The sequence below is a fragment of the Nicotiana tabacum genome, chromosome 14, assembly GCF_000715075.1.
Source record: "Nicotiana tabacum cultivar K326 chromosome 14, ASM71507v2, whole genome shotgun sequence".
NCBI classification, from domain to species: Eukaryota; Viridiplantae; Streptophyta; class Magnoliopsida; order Solanales; family Solanaceae; genus Nicotiana; species Nicotiana tabacum.
Window position 1 is genome coordinate 108,558,501 of NC_134093.1, and position 13,005 is coordinate 108,571,505.

The 13,005-nt window shown below is 37.1% G+C and overlaps 1 long non-coding RNA gene across 1 annotated transcript; it reads left to right on the forward strand.

Annotated features, from left to right (window-relative positions):
* LOC107824499 (uncharacterized) lies at nucleotides 1-11,931 on the forward strand. Its single transcript, XR_012698828.1, has 9 exons — nucleotides 1-89; nucleotides 309-969; nucleotides 1,161-1,821; nucleotides 2,041-2,698; nucleotides 2,919-2,968; nucleotides 3,188-3,871; nucleotides 4,063-4,724; nucleotides 4,916-5,597; nucleotides 5,818-11,931. It is a non-coding gene; the product is annotated as an uncharacterized LOC107824499 (long non-coding RNA).
* Nucleotides 11,932-13,005: the final 1,074 nt, after the last annotated feature.

Here is a 13,005-nt window from a genome sequence, read left to right on the forward strand (position 1 = left end):
CAGAAAAGAAGACTAGCTGATGGACGTTTGTGGTGCTAGGTATCTTCAAGACAAGAAGTACAGGCAAGCCACTACAGCTGCTGGCTCAGGTTAGTGATCTGAATTTTACTTTAATTTTTGCTTTTTATTGGTTTGCTTGGTTGGCCATGGCTATTGCTATCTTTACTAAAACCATTAAAAAAGTATCACATATTGCTTTATTAAGAATTAGAATCGTATATCATATGCTGATCTCAAGCATGATATTCCATTAGATGATTTGCTTCATATCAGAAAAAATTATGCTTCAGTGCTTATTCCTTTTGCAGGCATCTCTTTGATTGGTTATCCACATTCTACTAAAAGCAAGCTCCTCTGTTTCTTCTTTCATCACAACAAAAGTGTGTTGGTTGATGTTGCATGAGGGGAAGTTCCTCTGTATTGTCTAATGGCATAATGTGACTCGTCTTGTCCATTTTAAAAAAAATGTAAATTGGATGTCACTTCTTACGCAGGTGTGATAAGGTTGCCTTGCTCTTGCATTCTCTTAGATAATTTGATTCAGCTTGCTACCTGAATTAAATTTTTTGGTAGAGAGAATTCGAGAGTAAGGCTACCTCATGATACGTGCAGAAGAAGTAACATCCAATTCACTTTTTCTAGAGATGGATGAGTCATATGGTACCATCAACCAATACACTTCCTTTCCATCCAAAGCAAATATAATTCATAGGAGGAATGCAAGGTACTTTGGAACTGTATGACAGTGGACGCTTGTCGGAAGAACAGGCTTTTGGTAGGACTTAAAGTGAAAATTATAATTACCGGAGAGGTTTCAAATTTGGAGATCTCGGGTTTTTCTTGCAATTGGATTTTGACGGGTATGTTGTAGCCGAGCCAGGAACAATAGAGACTAGCTCTTGGACGTTTGTGGTGCTAGGTATATTCAAGACAAGAAGTACATGCAAGCCGCTACAGTTGCTGGCTCAGGTTAGCGATCTGAATTTTACTTTAATTTTTGCTTTTTGTTGGTTTTCTTGGTTGGTCTTGGCTATTCCTATCTTTACTAAAACCATTAAAAGAGTATCACATATTGCTTTATTAAGAATTAGAATCGTATATCATATGCTGGTCTTAAGCATGATATTCCATCAGATGATTTGTTCTTATTCATTTTGCAGGCATCTCTTTGAATGGTTATCCACATTCTACTAAAAGCAAGCTCCTCTGTTTCTTCTTTCATCACAGCAGAAGTGTGTTGGTTGATGTTGTATGAGAGGAAGTTCCTCTGTGTTGTCTAATGGCATCATGTGGCTCGTCTTGTCCATTTTAAAAAAAATGTAAATTGGATGTCATTTCTTACGCAGGTGTGATAAGGTTGCCTTGCTCTTGCATTCTCTTAGATAATTTGATTCGTCTTGCTACCTGAATTAAATTTTTTGGTAGACAGAATTCGAGAGCAAGGCTAGCTCATGATACGTGCAGAAGAAGTAACATCCAATTCACTTTTTCTAGAGATGGATGAGTCATATGGTACCATCAGCCAATACACTTCCTTTCCATCCAAAGCAAATATAATTCATAGGAGGAATGCAAGGTACTTTGGAACTGTATGACAGTGGACGCCTATCGGAAGAACAGGCTTTTGGTAGGACTTAAAGTGTAAATTATGATTACTGGAGAGGTTTCACATTAGGAGATCTCGGGTTTTTCTTGCAATTGGATTTTGACGGGTATGTTTTAGCCGAGCCAGGAACAATAGAGACTGGCTCATGGACGTTTGTGGTGCAAGGTATCTTCAAGACAAGAAGTACATGCAAGCCACTACAGCTGCTGGCTCAGGTTAGTGAACTGAATTTTATTTTAATTTTTGCTTTTTGTTGGTTTGCTTGGTTGGCCATGGCTATTGCTATCTTTACTAAAACTATTAAAAAGGTATCACATATTGCTTGATTAAGAATTATAATCGTATATCATATGGTGGTCTTAAGCATGATATTCTATCAGATGATTTGCTTTATATCAGAAAAAATTATGCTTAAGTGCTTATTCTTTTTGCAGGTATCTCTTTGAATGGATATCCACATTCTACTAAAAGCAAGCTCCTCTGTTTCTTCTTTCATCACAGCAGAAGTGTGTTGGTTGATGTTGTATGAGAGGAAGTTCCTCTGTGTTGTCTAATGGCATCATGTGGCCCGTCTTGTCCATTTTTAAAAAATTGTAAATTGGATGTCATTTCTTACGCAGGTGTGATAAGGTTGCCTTGCTCTTGCATTCTCTTAGATAATTTGATTCATCTTGCTGCCTGAATTAAATTTATGTAGACAGAATTCGAGAGTAAGGCTAGCTCATGATACGTGCAGAAGAAGTAACATCCAATTCACTTTTTCTAGAGATGGATGAGTCATATGGTACCATCAGCCAATACACTTCCTTTCCATCCAAAGCAAATATTATTCATAGGAGGCATGCAAGGTACTTTGGAACTGTATGACAGTGGACGCCTGTCGGAAGAACAGGCTTTTGGTATGACTTAAAGTGAAAATTATGATTACCGGAGAGGTTTCAAATTTGGAGATCTCGGGTTTTTCTTGCAATTGGATTTTGGCGGGTATGTTTTAGCCGAGCGGGAACAATAGAGACTGGCTCATGGATGTTTGTGGTGCAAGGTATCTTCAAGACAAGAAGTATAGGCAAGCCACTACAGCTGCTGGCTCAGGTTAGTGAACTGAATTTTATTTTAATTTTTGCTTTTTGTTGGTTTGCTTGGTTGGCCATGGCTATTGCTATCTATACTAAAACTATTAAAAAAGTATCACACATTGCTTTGTTAAGAATTAGAATCGTATATCATATGGTGGTCTTAAGCATGATATTCCATCAGATGATTTGCTTTATATCAGAAAAGAAGACTAGCTGATGGACGTTTGTGATGCTAGGTATCTTCAAGACCAGAAGTACAGGCAAGCCACTACAGCTGCTGGCTCAGGTTAGTGATCTGAATTTTACTTTAATTTTTGCTTTTTGTTGGTTTGCTTGGTTGGCCGTGGCTATTGTTATCTTTACTAAAACCATTAAAATAGTATCACATATTGCTTTATTAATAATTAGAATCGTATATCATATGCTGGTCTCAAGCATGATATTCCATCAGATGATTTGCTTCATATCAGAATATATTATGCTTCAGTGCTTATTCCTTTTGCAGGCATCTCTTTGATTGGTTATCCACATTCTACTAAAAGCAAGCTCCTCTGTTTCTTCTTTCATCACAACAGAAGTGTGTTGGTTGATGTTGCATGAGGGGAAGTTCCTCTATGTTGTCTAATGGCATAATGTGACTCGTCTTGTCCATTTAAAAAAAAATGTAAATTGGATGTCACTTCTTTCGCAGGTGTGATAAGGTTGCCTTGCTCTTGTATTCTCTTAGATAATTTGATTCAGCTTGCTGCTAGAATTAAATTTTTTGGTTGAGAGAATTCGAGAGTAAGGCTACCTCATGATACGTGCAGAAGAAGTAACATCCAATTCACTTTTTCTAGGGATGGATGAGTCATATGGTACCGTCAACCAATACACTTCCTTTCCCTCCAAAGCATATATAATTCATACGAGAAATGTGTTTAGGGCTTCAAAAATAATGCAAAGTACTTTGGAACTGTATGACAGTGGAGGCCTGTCGGAAGAAGAGGCTTTTGGTAGGATTTAAAGTGAAAATTATGATTACCGGAGAGGTTTCAAATTTGGAGATCTCGAGTTTTTCTTGCAATTGGATTTTGACGGGTATGTTGTAGCCGAGCCAGGAACAATAGAGACTAGCTCATGGACGTTTGTGCTGCTAGGTATATTAAAAACAAGAAGTACATGCAAGCCACTACAGTTGCTGGCTTAGGTTAGCGATCTGAATTTTACTTTAATTTTTGCTTTTTGTTGGTTTGCTTGGTTAGCAAAGGCTATTCCTATCTTTACTAAAACCATTAAAAGAGTATCACATATTGCTTTATTAAGAATTAGAATCGTATATCATATGCTGGTCTTAAGCATGATATTCCATTAGACGATTTGTTCTTATTCATTTTGCAGGCATCTCTTTGAATGGTTATCCACATTCTACTAAAAGCGAGCTCCTCTGTTTCTTCTTCCATCGCAACAGAAGTGTGTTGGTTGATGTTGTATGAGAGGAAGTTCCTCTGTGTTGTCTAATGGCATCATGTGACTCGTCTTGTCCATTTTAAAAAAATTGCAAATTGGATGTCATTTCTTACGCAGGTGTGATAAGGTTGCCTTGCTCTTGCATTCTCTTAGATAATTTGATTCAGCTTGCTGCCTGAATTAAATTTTTTGGTAGAGAGAATTCGAGAGTAAGGCTACCTTATGATACGTGCAGAAGAAGTAACATCCAATTCACTTTTTCTAGAGATGGATGAGTCATATGGTTTCATCAGCCAATACACTTCCTTTCCATCCAAAGAAAATATAATTCATAGGAGGAATGCAAGGTACTTTGGAACTGTATGACAGTGGACGCCTGTCGGAAGAACAGGGTTTTGGTATGACTTAAAGTGAAAATTATGATTACCGGAGAGGTTTCAAATTTGGAGATCTCGGGTTTTTCTTGCAATTGGATTTTGACGGGTATGTTGTAGCCGAGCCAGGAACAATAGAGACTAGCTCATGCACGTTTGTGTTGCTAGGTATATTCAAGACAAGAAGTACATGCAAAGCCACTACAACTGCTGGCTCAGGTTAGCGATCTGAATTTTACTTTAATTTTTGCTTTTTGTTGGTTTGCTTGGTTGGCCATGGCTATTCCTATCTTTACTAAAACCATTAAAAGAGTATCACATATTGCGTTATTAAGAATTAGAATCGTATATCATATGCTGGTCTTAAGCATGATATTCCATTAGATGATTTGTTCTTATTCATTTTGCAGGCATCTCTTTGAATGGTTATCCACATTCTACTAAAAGCGAGCTCCTCTGTTTCTTCTTTCATCACAGCAGAAGTGTGTTGGTTGATGTTGCATGAGAGGAAGTTCCTCTGTGTATTCTAATGGCATCATGTGACTCGTCTTGTCTATTTTAAAAAAATTGTAAATTGGATGTCACTTCTTACGTAGGTGTGATAAGGTTGCCTTGCTCTTGCATTCTCTTAGATAATTTGATTCAGCTTGCTACTTGAATTAAATTTTTGGTAGAGAGAATTCGAGAGTAAGGCTACCTCATGATACGTGCAGAAGAAGTAACATCCAATTCACTTTTTCTAGGGATGGATGAGTCATATGGTACCGTCAGCCAATACACTTCCTTTCTATCCAAAGCATATACAATTCATAGGAGAAATGAGTTTAGGGCTTCGAAAATAATGCATAGTACTTTGGAACTGTATGACAGTGGAGGCCTGTCGGAAGAAGAGGCTTTTGGCAGGACTTAAAGTGAAAATTATGATTACCGGAGAGGTTTCAAATTTGAGATCTCGGGTTTTTCTTGCAATTGGATTTTGACGGGTATGTTGTAGCCGAGCAAGGAACAATAGAGTCCAGCTCATGGACGTTTGTGCTGCTAGGTATCTTCAAGACAAGAAGTATAGGCAAGCCACTACAGCTGCTGGCTCAGGTTAGCAATCTGAATTTTACTTTAATTTTTGCTTTTTGTTTGTTTGCTTGGTTGGCCATGGCTATTGCTATCTTTACTAAAACCATTAAAAAAGTATCACATCTTGCGCTATTAAGAATTAGAATCGTATATCATATGGTGGTCTTAAGCATGATATTCCATCAGATGATTTGCTTTATACCAGAAAAGAAGACTAGCTGATGGACGTTTGTGGTGCTAGGTATCTTCAAGACAAGAAGTACAGGCAAGCCACTACAGCTGCTGGCTCAGGTTAGTGATCTGAATTTTACTTTAATTTTTGCTTTTTATTGGTTTGCTTGGTTGGCCATGGCTATTGCTATCTTTACTAAAACCATTAAAAAAGTATCACATATTGCTTTATTAAGAATTAGAATCGTATATCATATGCTAGTCTCAAGCATGATATTCCATCAGATGATTTGCTTCATATCAGAAAAAATTATGCTTCAGTGCTTATTTCCTTTGCACGTATCTCTTTGATTAGTTATCCACATTCTACTAATAGCAAGTTCCTCTGTTTCTTCTTTCATCACAACAGAAGTGTGTTGGTTGATGTTGCATGAGGTAGGGGTGTTCAAAATCAAACCGAAATCGAAAACCGAACCGAAATCGAAGCTTAATGGCTTATTGGTATCAGGTTAACGGTTTAACGGATGGGGAACGGATTGAAATTTTTTTATTAACGGCTTATCGGTTTGGGGGCGGATTATTCAATTTTCTTAACGGATAATCCGTTAACCCGTTAAGAATATATATATATATATATATATTAAAGATCAAAAACCCTTCCAGTACTTTATCTCTAAGTTCTAACGCCTAATTCCTAAATAATCAGAACCCTTACGTACTATGCATCAGAAGATCCCAGGCTTGACTTAGCTTAGCTTATTCTCCCACCCTACAACAAGATTGTTTAAGTTGATGTCTATCGTTCACCTCTGCTTTTATTTTTTAAAACTAATGCATGTTGTCTATGTTTAATAGAAGAACATCAGTGTTGTACCACATCTTTTTTCACTCTACAACACATGACACACTACATCATTCTTATGTAGGCGTTAACAGACATGTATGTCTGGACTCAGTGTATAATTTCCTATTCTGAATTTGTATGCTAGGCGGTTAGCAAACAACTAATACACGCAATATAGATTGAATTAGGCCGATAACCCGCCCAATAACCGCCCTATAAGAACTAAACCGATATCAATCCGCCCGATATCTTATCGGGTGGCTAGCGGATTAATACATTTAAAAGCCGATAACCGTTAAGCCAAACCGTTAAGAGTAATTAACCGCCCAATCCGCCCGATAAGCAGCCCTAGCATGAGGGGAAGTTCCTTTGTGTTGTCTAATGGCATCATGTGACTCGTCTTGTCTATTTTTAAAAAATTGTAAATTGGATGTCACTTCTTACGCAGGTGTGATAAGGTTGCCTTGCTCTTGCATTCTCTTAGATAATTTGATTCAGCTTGCTACCTGAATTAAAGTTTTGGTAGAGAGAATTCGAGAGTAAGGCTATCTTATGATACGTGCAGAAGAAGTAACATCCAATTAACTTTTTCTAGGGATGGATGAGTCATATAGTACCGTCAGCCAATACACTTCCTTTCCATCCAAAGCATATATAATTCATAAGAGGAATGAGTTTAGGGCTTCGAAAATAATGCAAAGTACTTTGGAACTGTATGATAGTGGAGGCCTGTCGGAAGAAGAGGCTTTTGGTAGGACTTAAAGTGAAAATTTTGATTACCGGAGAGGTTTCAAATTTGGAGATCTCGGGTTTTTCTTGCAATTGGATTTTGACGGGTATGTTGTAGCCGAGCCAGGAGCAATAGAGACTAGCTCATGGACGTTTGTGCTGCTAGGTATATTCAAGACGAGAAGTACATGCAAGCCACTACAGTTGCTGGCTCAGGTAGCGATCTGAATTTTACTTTAATTTTTGCTTTTTGTTGGTTTGCTTGGTTGGCCATGGCTATTGCTTCTCTTTTAGTTGTATTTCACAAGCTTCTATTCTGACAATTCCTGTGCTGGTGAGATTAAAACATGGTCTGTAACGATGGTTTCTACACTTCTAATATAACTTATATATCTAGATTATGTATGTGCATATGCATATGGACCATACTTTATAGAATTGTCTGGTGATTTTCTGATTGGTGTTGCATACGATAGACCCTTGTGGTCCGGCCCTTCCCCGGACTCCGCGCATAGCGGGAGCTTAGTCCACCGGGCTGCCCTTTTTGTTGTAATATAAATTTCCTCTTAATGATGATCTTGGTGCATTTGCAAAGAGTCAAAGCCCTTTTGAAAAAATTTCCTATTAATTTAGATGTGGTGGTAAATCATTATAAACAGAATTAATAGCTAAAAGAAATTCTGTCAAGTTCAACGCAAGATCTTGAACTATGTGTGGGTTTAATCTCTTTGCTGTTTGGAAAGCTTTCTGGTGTACTGCATCTATGTGCAAATTCAATTTTCATATTTGGTGCGTCCTTGAAAAGGAAACACTTGCGGAAGAATGACCAAATTGGGAAGGGTTCACGATCAAATCAATCAATTAACTATGCTCCAAAGTCCAATCCCAAGTTAGTTGAAGCTTGGATTTTCACTCTTCTCTCAGGATAACTAATAGCCTAATTTTGCCAAAACAGAACTATGATTCTAAGATGCTTCTTCTTTTCAACTTCATATTTGTGTAAGGTGATTTTGCATTACTTGCAAGAGCTTGACAATGAAGCAGGTAAGAGTAATTAATCGCATGGGTTATGTTGAATTTGAACGAATTTTTGTTGCAATAAGAACATGGCTTTTTAAGGTTCTTCATCATTTGTTCAACGAAATTGTTGTGACCATGAATATTTGCTGTCGAGAGAACGTTTAAAGATTGCTGCAAGGCTTAGTCCCCTTGTAGATGAAATTGATGGATGCAATGGCTAGTATCAGCTTTATTGCAGTTCTATATTTTGGCCATAGTCTTCATGCTGTTGCAATTCTTTTAATTTGTAAGTAATGTGTGCATGGAATTTGATTGATTTTGAATGACTTAGACTTTAAGAACAAATAAATAAAGAATAGAGTTTATGATTTCCTGAGGCAAAGCCTCCCTTTCTTAGTGTTGACTCTGTAAAAAGAAGGAATATCTATTTTGGTCCTACAAATGTTTTTAAAATAATATTTTGGTCCTACAAAAATAAGCAGTATATGGAAAGGGCGAAATGGCTTCTGGGCCACCTAAACTTGAACCGGATTTTAAAGCCGATATATGAACTTTCGATTTTCCTATTTTAGCACCTCAACTCAATCGATTACTTATAAGTGAACACCTCTGACCTTTGACTATGCTTATGTGGCAATAGCATAGCTGACGTGGTCAAAGTACGTGCTAATCACGCAGAAAAAGTGTCGTTCGTATTACTGTATTTAAAAATATTAAATCTGAATGAAAAAATACTCCCTATGTTTCAAATTATATGATGTATTTTCCTTTTTAGTCTGTTCCAAAATAAATGACACATTTCTAAATTTGGAAATAATTCAACTTTAAACTCTTCATTTTACCTATTTTACCCTTAATGAGAAGTTTTTATAACCACATAAATGTCATGACCCACAAAGCTTTTACCCCTTAAGCTTTTAAGACCACAAGTTTCAAAAGTCTTTTTTTTTCTCAAACTTCGTGCCGAGTCAACTTACCTCATCTTCTTCCTTATAACCCCCCCCCCCCCATCACACACACACACACACAAACACACAATTTTCTTTTTTCCCGCGGTTTCTTCCTGTTCCCCCACCCCCGCCTCTTTTCTCTTCATTGCAACTTTGAACAATTCCTTGGTCAGTCTTCATTTCTCCACAAACTAATCATTTTGGCGTTGGTTGGTCTATCTCATTTTTTCAGTTGACGACAAAGGTATGGTGGTGACAACATTTCCAATGATCTTCTTTGGTCGGTTGAGACGAAGAAATTACTGGAAACTTCCAGGCATGGGAAGTAATAGGTGCATAAGAAGGTCTGTTAGTTTTGATTTTAACGAGTGTCGCCGAGATGTCATTTTTTTCAAGGGAAACCTTGTCGGAATGGTTTTGATATTTTTTTAGAGGATCTGATGGCTTGTTTGGACTAATTTCTAGACTGAGGTTTGGTTAAGATATGTACTAGAATTTGAATTGATCAAATTTGAATTTTTACTATTGGAAATGGTGGTTGGGCAATGGAAGGTGTTGGCGAAGCTACGGTGAAGAAGAAAGAAAAGAGAACAAAAATTAAAAATTTGGTAAATTGGTTTTGAAAAGGATGGGACCCAGATATTACAAATATCAAACATTAAATGGTCTTAGTATCTGACGTGGTATTTATGTCCGGCAATTGAGATACACGCTCCGAGGGAGGGGTTTATTATAATTATTTTTATCGAGTTGAATGCTAAAATGGGAAAACCGAATGTTCATATATCGACTTTAAAATCCGGTGCAAGTTTAAGTAGACCAGAGGCCATTACGCCTGTGGAAAGAATTAGTAGTAACACCTTCTGTTTGAGCTTGCTCACATTGCCGGTCCCAAGCCTCGGTAAAGGAGGAGGGTTAGGGTAGACTGTATGAATGATGAATTTGAGCCATTGGCTTAGTAGATCCGTTATTTGGTCTCATATCACACAACCCGTACCAAGTAATTCATATTTTTGAACATCTTGAAATCTCAATTTCTTTTTCCTCTGCAGTGAGAATTGAAGGTGGATGGTCTTTTTTCCTTATCCTCTGGTACTGTTTTCTGATTATCTACTTCTTATGGTTATATTCCCTACAGTTACATCTAGTTTTGCTTCTAACATGTCATTCCTCTTGGAGATTGAATATCTGTTCTTAGTTTAGTCTTGTACTCTCGCCTTTACAATCACTTTAAAAGATGAGTATGAAAAAGGTATATAGTGTTTTTTCACAACATTTTTGCTCTGCTTAAAACGTTTATGAGCTGTAGGTTGTAAAGATGCTGATTTGCAGAAGGTGCAAGCGACTTCTAAGCTTTGAAGCAAACTTCTCCTAAGATTGGTCATTAAAAGTTTTATAAACCCATAAAAGTAAAAAGAAACTATAGAGCAAGCTTATAACTTGAAAACTAATGATCAGTAATATGGCATGCTTGTCATACTCTATCTAATCAGTTCTTTCTTCTCCTTTCTCTTGCACTTCAAGGGGATTAGTTAATGAACCGTAATATCACAATGGAAGAGGGAGCGTATGAATATGGACTTTGTGATAGGTTTACCATGTGCCATTCGGAAGCCAGACTCCTCTTGGGTGATCGCGATCATCTCACTATGTTGGCGCCACTTCCTACTAATCAAGACGGCACACTTGATGGTTCAATACACTCAGTTTTATCCGGAGGAGATTGTTCTTTTATATAGGGTGCAATTGTCTATCATTTTAGATCGAGGCATTCAGTTCACCTCACAATTTTGGGAAGCTCCAAGATGCAATTGGCACACTAGAGGATTTGAGTACATCCTTCCATTCACAAATTGGTGGCCGATCAAAAAGGACCGGTTTTAGGTCACTACGGACATGTTTTGGGCATGCCCTATTGATTTGGCCGATAGTTAGGATAATCACTTGCGCTAGACCACTAACGAGTCTTCTACTTAAGGGTATTCGTAAATAATAGTTAGAAGTCGAGAGGTATTTGGATATTTTTTTCTCGAAGAATTTGGACACATGGGAGTTCACACATTTCACGTTAGAATTGTGATAATAGCAAGGGAGAATGCGAAACGATTTGCTAAAGACAATTGAAAATTGAATTACTTGTTAAAATCGAGGGATATAAGGAGGAAGAGATTGTTAAAATTGAAAATCAAATCACCAATTTATTTGCTGGTATGCAATTTAGTGAGCCATGGCTTATTAGCTTTTGATGCCTTTTATTTCTTTCACGGATTAAATCACTTGGGCTCCAAATTTTTGGGTTGAATTGTGTGTGCTGATTTTTCTGGTGGTCCATGGAGGACGAGATGGATGGGAAAGAGATGGGGTTGAAGAAGACGAGGGTATGTGTGTAAATTAAGATATTTTTGTATACTAATGACACGTGTCATGGCCTTATTGGTGCGTGATATTACTCATATTTTGGTAAAGTGGTCAAGAAAAAAGTGGTATATATTAGACACACTTTTAAAAGGTTAAGTGTGTAATATTATTTTCGCCCACAGAAAGTGTGTAACAGGGATTTGGCCCATAGTTCAAGTGCCAACTTATATATTTTGCCTAATTAAAACTAATAGCAGTAGATGATGTAGTATGATTCAGTGATTCCAGCATTTTTTATCTGGAGTATGGGTATATATGTTAAAAATCGCAAAATTTGCAAGATTTTTTTTATTTTTATTTTAACCTATAATTTTCTGAATAGTAATAGATTGATGATAAGAACCTAAAGGTTGAACTCGTCAAATATAAATTTACTTCTTTGTAATAGTGCACCCATCTTCTTAGAATCCTAGATCCGCCTCTGAATATGTGCAACATTCTCCCAAGGTTGGTAAGTAGATGTTTTATGAACCCATCAACAATTATGCCTCGTTCATAAAAAATTGGAGTTGACTATATGAATCATCCTTCTCCATTTAATTAAACTCAATTCTTTTCATTATCATATCAAATATAATTTATATGATAAAGAATTCGTCTTCTAGATTCATATCCGGTTCAAATGCCGAGTCTGAGCAACATAGGTCGCATATCACACAATCCGCACCAAGTAATTCATATTATTGAACATCTTCAAACCTCAATTGTTGCCCCCTCTGCTGTATAGTAGAATTGAAGATGAATGCTCTTTTTTCCTTATCCTTTGGCAACTGTTTTTCTGATTATCCACTTCTTATGGTTATTTTATATTCTCAACATTTATGTCTAGTTTTGCTTCTAACATAGCATTCCTTTTGGAGATTGGATACATGTACTCTCACCTGTTTAATCACTTTGAAAATGAGTATGGAAAAGGTATGTAATGTTTTTTTTAAAATGAAAAAGGGCAGCCGGGTGCACTAAACTCCCGCTATGCGCGAGGTTTGAGAAAGGGCCGGACCATAAGGGTCTATTGTAAGCAGTTTTACCTTACATTTCTGCAAGAGGTTGTTTTCACGGCTCGAACCCGTGACCTCCTGGTCACATGACAACAACTTTACCAGTTATGCATACTTGGCCAAATCACATACTCACTAGTTTTTTTAAAATGGTAAATAAAATGTTTTTACTTACCAAAAAAAAGGTATGTAATGTTTTTTGGCACCGTTGTTTTTTCTCCACTAAAAACATTTATAAGCTGCAGGTTTTGAAAGATGTTGACCTGCAGAAGGTGCAAGCAATTTGTAAGCGTCGAAGG